Raw genomic sequence first — 6,710 nt, 5'->3', positions numbered from 1 at the left:
TTTGAACTCATATTTGCAGTAAATAACATTCACATACATTGAGTGTGTTTATACTAATTTGCATTATACTGGCAATGTAAATAAAACTATAAATTTATAAATACATACCTATCTTATTTGTTTTGTAATTTTAAGCAGTTATGGAAAAACAGTTTATTTAGGACAAGCTTCAAGAACCAGAAATGCTCAATTTTGTCCAAATATGAATTTCGTGGGGGATCTGCACACTGAGGTAATATGGGCTGAAGTTAGAAATAGGAAAGGAGCGGTCACGTTGCTAGGAGTTTACTATAGGCCCCCAAATAGTAATAGAGATGTGGAGGAAGAAATTGCTAAGCAGATTATGGATATGTGTGGGGGTCACAGGGTAGTTGTCATGGGGGACTTTAACTTTCCAAATATTGATTGGAACCTTTGTAGGTCAAATAGTTTGGATGGGGCAGTTTTTGTGCAGTGTGTGCGGGAGGGTTTCCTGACACAATATGTGGATGGGCCGACTAGAGGTGAGGCCACATTGGATTTGGTACTGGGAAATGAACCGGGCCAAGTGTTAGATTTGGTTGTGGGAGAGCAATTTGGAGATAGTGACCACAATTCGGTGTCTTTTGTTATTGCAATGGAGAGGGATAGGGCCGTACGGCAGGGCAAGGTTTACAATTGGGGGAGGGGTAATTATGATGCGATTAGGCAAGAATTAGGGGGCATAAGTTGGGAACAGAAACTGTCAGAGAAAGGAACTAATGAAAAGTGGAATTTTTTCAAGGAACAAATACTGGATGTCCTTGATAGGTATGTTCCTGTCAGGCAGGGAGGAAATGGCCGAGTGAGGGAACCATGGTTCACAAAAGAGGTGGAATGTCTTGTGAAAAGGAAGAGGGAAGCTTCTGTAGGGATGAGGAAACAAGGTTCAGATGGCTCGATTGAGGGTTACAAGTTAGCAAGGAATGAGCTGAAAAAGGGGCTTAGGAGAGCTAAGAGGGGACATGAGAAGTCCTTGGCGGGTCGGATCAAGGAAAACCCCAAGGCTTTTTACTCTTATGTGAGGAATAAAAGAATGACCAGGGTGAGGTTAGGGCCGGTCAAGGACAGTAGTGGGAACTTGTGTATGGAGTCAGTAGAGATAGGCGAGGTGATGAATGAATACTTTTCTTCAGTGTTCACCAAGGAGAGGGGCCATGTTTTTGAGGAAGAGAAGGTGTTACAGGCTAATAGGCTGGAGGAAATAGATGTTCGGAGGGAGGATGTCTTGGCAGTTTTGAATAAACTGAAGGTCGATAAGTCCCCTGGGCCTGATGAAATGTATCCTAGGATTCTTTGGGAGGCAAGGGATGAGATTGCAGAGCCTTTGGCGTTGATCTTTGGGTCCTCGCTGTCCACGGGGATGGTGCCAGAGGACTGGAGAATGGCGAATGTTGTTCCTCTGTTTAAGAAAGGGAATAGAAATGACCCTGGTAATTATAGACCGGTTAGTCTTACTTCGGTGGTTGGTAAATTGATGGAAAGGGTCCTTAGGGATGGGATTTACGACCATTTAGAAAGATGCGGATTAATCCGATAGTCAGCACGGATTCGTGAAGGGCAAGTCGTGCCTCACAAATTTGATAGAATTTTTTGAGGAGGTAACTAAGTGTGTTGATGAAGGTAGGGCAGTTGATGTCATATACATGGATTTTAGTAAGGCGTTTGATAAGGTCCCCCATGGTCGGCTTATGATGAAAGTGAGGAGGTGTGGGATAGAGGGAAAGTTGGCCGATTGGATAGGCAACTGGCTGTCTGACCGAAGACAGAGGGTGGTGGTCGATGGAAAATTTTCGGATTGGAGGCAGGTTGCTAGCGGTGTGCCGCAGGGATCAGTGCTTGGTCCTCTGCTCTTTGTGATTTTTATTAATGACTTAGAGGAGGGGGCTGAAGGGTGGATCAGTAAATTTGCTGATGACACCAAGATTGGTGGAGTAGTGGATGAGGTGGAGGGCTGTTGTAGGCTGCAAAGAGACATAGATAGGATGCAAAGCTGGGCTGAAAAATGGCAAATGGAGTTTAACCCTGATAAATGTGAGGTGATTCATTTTGGTAGGACTAATTTAAATGTGGATTACAGGGTCAAAGGTAGGGTTCTGAAGACTGTGGAGGAACAGAGAGATCTTGGGGTCCATATTCACAGATCTCTAAAGGTTGCCACTCAAGTGGATAGAGCTGTGAAGAAGGCCTATAGTGTGTTAGCTTTTATTAACAGGGGGTTGGAGTTTAAGAGCCGTGGGGTTATGCTGCAACTGTACAGGACCTTGGTGAGACCACATTTGGAATATTGTGTGCAGTTCTGGTCACCTCACTATAGGAAGGATGTGGAAGCGCTGGAAGGAGTGCAGAGGAGATTTACCAGGATGCTGCCTGGTTTGGAGGGTAGGTCATATGAGGAAAGGTTGAGGGAGCTAGGGCTGTTCTCTCTGGAGCGGAGGAGGCTGAGGGGAGACTTAATAGAGGTGTATAAAATGATGAAGGGGATAGATAGAGTGAACGTTCAAAGACTATTTCCTCGGGTGGATGGAGCTATTACAAGGGGGCATAACTATAGGGTTCGTGGTGGGAGATACAGGACGGATATCAGAGGTAGGTTCTTTACGCAGAGAGTGGTTGGGGTGTGGAATGGACTGCCTGCAGTGATAGTGGAGTCAGACACTTTAGAAACATTTAAGCGGTTATTGGATAGGCACATGGAGCACACCAGGATGATAGGGAGTGGGATAGCTTGATCTTGGTTTCAGATAAAGCTCGGCACAACATCGTGGGCCAAAGGGCCTGTTCTGTGCTGTACTGTTCTATGTTCTATGGTCTATGCATGTTTGGCAGATGGTCTGGTATATAATTTAGCTGGGTTTCTACATCAATGTAAAAGGTTAATTCACACAAGCATTGTCTATTCCACAAATCAGCTATGTCCCTTAAAGTTGTTAATTAATAGTGTTCATTACATTGTAATTGGACTGATGATATTTTACAATTTCCCATCATCAGTATGAAGGAATTGCTGCCGTTAATTATTTTCAAGATGTTTATTTAAAGGATAACTAACCCTAAAAGTGGCTCACTGACCAGGCTCCAACAAAACACAGAAGTTTCTCCTCAAGCACCAAGCCCATTTATAAAAGACAAGTTCTTGTCTGGAGAAGACCTGAGCCTGCAGCCTTTGTCAAGAAAATGATTTCAGAGCTACCAAAAGATTTTCCAGATGAATAAAGGCAGTCAACGTGGAACATTGAACAATCCTCAATGGGCCTGAGGTTTGGGAGCAGTTTAAAATTCAGCAAAGGAGGACCAAGGGATTGATTAAGAAGGGAAAATTAGAGTATGAAAGTAAGCTAGCGGAGAACATAAAAACTGATTTTAAAAGTTTCGATCGGAATGGAAAGAGAAAAAGATTGACAAAAACGAATGACCCTTACGGTCAGAAACGGGAAATTAATAATGTGGAGTAAAGAAATGGCTGAGGAATTAAATTCGTACTTTGCTTCAGTCTTCACAAAGGAAGACATGAGTAATGTACCAGAAGTTCTGAGAGAAACAGGTTTTAGTGAGGAGCTGAAGGAAATAAGTATTAGTAGAGAAATGGTTTTGGGAAATTGATGAGATTGAAGGCAGATAAATCTCCAAGTCCTGATAATCTTCATGTCAGTGTACTTAAGGAAGTGGCCTGGAAATAGTAGATCCATTAATGGTTATTTTCCAAAATGCTTTGGACTGTGGACTTGTTCCTACAGATTGGAGGGTAGCTAATGTAAGCCCGCTATTCAAAAAGGAAGGGGGAGAGAAAACAGGGAACTATAGACCAGTGAGCCTAATGTTGGTACTGGGGAAGTTGCTGGAGTCCATTATCAAAAATTTCATAACTCAGCATTTGGAAGGCAGTGGTATAATCAGACAAAGTCAGCATGGATTTACAAAAGGGAAATCATGCTTAAAGAATCTGTTGGAATTTTTTGAGGATGGAACTAGTAGAGTTGACTGAGGAGAACCAGTGGATGTGTTTTATTTAGACTTTCAGAAGGCTTTCAACAAGGTCTCACGTAACAGACTACTATGTAAAGGGGGGGGGGGGGGGGGGGCGTTTACCGGTCACATTCGCCACTAGCAGAAATCCCGATGTCCCACTGTCTGCGAGCCCCAAGAATTAGGGCTAAAATGGGATTCCCACTGGGCAGCAAACGAGCCGCCATTCATCCAGCCCACCCTGACGGCACCGATCAGGTTCCCGCCAGGACCAGATGAGAACCCGATAATTATGCAAATCACCTGATTTGCATTACATTAGTGGACTGGACATCTGATTCAGCGGCCTCCCCCAATGTGCCAACTTCCTGAACGGGAACTGCACCAGGTGATGGTCTTGACAATTATGGATCTGGCGCCATGGATGCCGAAGGAAGTAAGCGCAGTGCCCATGTGCCCAGATACCCCTCTGCCGCTGCCAGGCTGCAGAGGGAGGATCCTTCAAAGGGCCTTGGAGCGCTCAGGCCGGGGCCTAGGGGCTGACCTTGGGACTCTCTCCCAAGATGGCTGGCCTGCCCTTTCTAGCCCTGGGATACCTGAAGGTCACTCTTAGCATGGTGATTTCAGGCAGCTCTCTGATGAAAATCTTAATTCTTCTCTTTGCACTGAGAAAACTTTGAAGTGGCCTGGTCAATTTAATCTCCATGCCCCCGAGACACATGGAAGTTTTCCAAATCCCAGCAGCACTCCATTCTGCAGAAGGGAATCTCCTTTCTCTCTCTAAAAACTGCAGGTTTTGAAGTCCTCTAACTCACAGAACTCGGTTTCACAAGGAGGTGATTCCCTTCTCCACAGCTGTTCACTCTGACCCATTCTTGTAACACTGTACATTTTTAAGTCTCTGAGCCTTCCTAGAAAGAGCAAGTTCATTGACAGCCTTTGAAGTCTTTGTGAGACGAACATGCATTGTGCAAATGAGATGCAGGTGAAGGCCCGACCAGAATTTTCCACCCACACCCAATTCTCCACAACGGCAGCTGGAAAATATGCCAGTGCAAAAAATGCCTGGAACAAAATGGTGCGCAGATGTTGTGACTCACCTGAACTACCTGGGGCTGCCTCCAAAGTTTGGAATAGAGGTTGCCAGCAACCCTGAACCTCGGAATACCAGTTTCGAGCAGTGGGTGAGTGGATATCGGTGGATCTTCCAAATTCATTGTCATCAAGGAGATCCATCTTCTGGTCTCAGAGTGTTCCTGAAGATCCATCTGCATTTTCAGAAGGTTCATCTTCCTTCTTCAATCGGGGGAGCAGTGATGTTGGAAGCTTTTTCAATGTGGCACCCAGATATGATGGTGGACTCGACACCATCAGACCTGTCCCATCATGGAATATGGCTGGCATGAATCACCTGGTCGCATAATTAATGGGGTCAGGGCCAGAAGATGTGGTGTGGTTTCCCACTGGCCCTTGCAGCAGGAAACACTCCATATTCCTCCTCCCGCCACAGGATTTAGTCCCAGATGGGAGAACTCCATGCATTACTGTTGTCTGTAATTTCAAAAATCTATACATCCTGAAAGCTCAAATGAATTAAGTAGTAAAATACTGAAATCAAACAGAAGGATAGCTGATGAATTTAATTTCAATGAATATACGTTGTTAAAAACAGATAAAAATGTAACAAACTTCAGTGATGAGATAAGCTGTTGTGTCACCAATGTCTTATTTTTATCTTTTTGAAGATAAATATGAAAAGTGTATTTTAAACATTTTGCAGTGCCAGATATGTTATTTGTTATTGAGATTTGCCATAACAATCAACGCCAGCTGTGTGTTGGAGTTGTTAGATAGGCTGTTCCAAGAATTCAACCTGCCGCAAAACAGCCCAAATCAGCAAAACTACTTAAACAAACACATTTGTTATGAGTACAACACCAATCCCACTTACTTTACCAAATGTACAAACACATTCAGTAGTACAGACATTAAAATTACAAAGTATTAAACTGACAATTAAAAAACCCAAGAAAGTTAATGAACAACCTGGAAACACTGCAAATTTATCATGTGCATTGATATGATTAGAGATTAAGCAATCTGGGATACATTTTCTGTGAGTAATTTGTAGATTGAAAACATTTACGTATGAACAAAAAACCTTCAATGATATACTTGCAGATGTGTGAAGGTCTCAAGACTCATCAATGACTGCTGCACTTGATAAGGAGTTCTGTGCTTTTTGATAGTGACTATGTATGTGTGGGAAAAAAGGGAGTAGCAGCCTCAGAACTGATAGAGACAGCACTGGAAAAGGAAGAAGTGGTGGCCTCTTTAGAGGCATGGTAGCAGACATGGAAAGGAAAATAAAAATAGATAACCCTGAAGATGGGGTCACATAACATCCTCACTGGTTAACACTGCAGTTTGCATCTTGTCAGAGTGGAAGCGGGAAATATTAGCTGAATGGGGATGCTTTGTATGTGACGGAATGCAAAAAAAAAGGATGTGACGAATAACATTCTTCATGACTATCATCAATATTCCGTGCAGCGGCACGGCAGCACAGTGGTTAGCACTGCTGCCCCCCATTTCATCTTTGAATGGCCCCCCCTGCTCTTTCATCGATTTCCCCACAAGTAACTTGTTCCAGTCTAACTTGGCCAGATTTTGTCTTATTTTGTTAGAATCTACTCTCCCCCAATCCAAAACCTTTTTCTGCAACT

The sequence above is a fragment of the Mustelus asterias genome, chromosome 7, assembly GCF_964213995.1.
Source record: "Mustelus asterias chromosome 7, sMusAst1.hap1.1, whole genome shotgun sequence".
Lineage (NCBI taxonomy): Eukaryota > Metazoa > Chordata > Chondrichthyes > Carcharhiniformes > Triakidae > Mustelus > Mustelus asterias.
The sequence above is the reverse complement of the archived record's forward strand: the minus strand, read 5'-3'. Positions refer to the sequence as shown.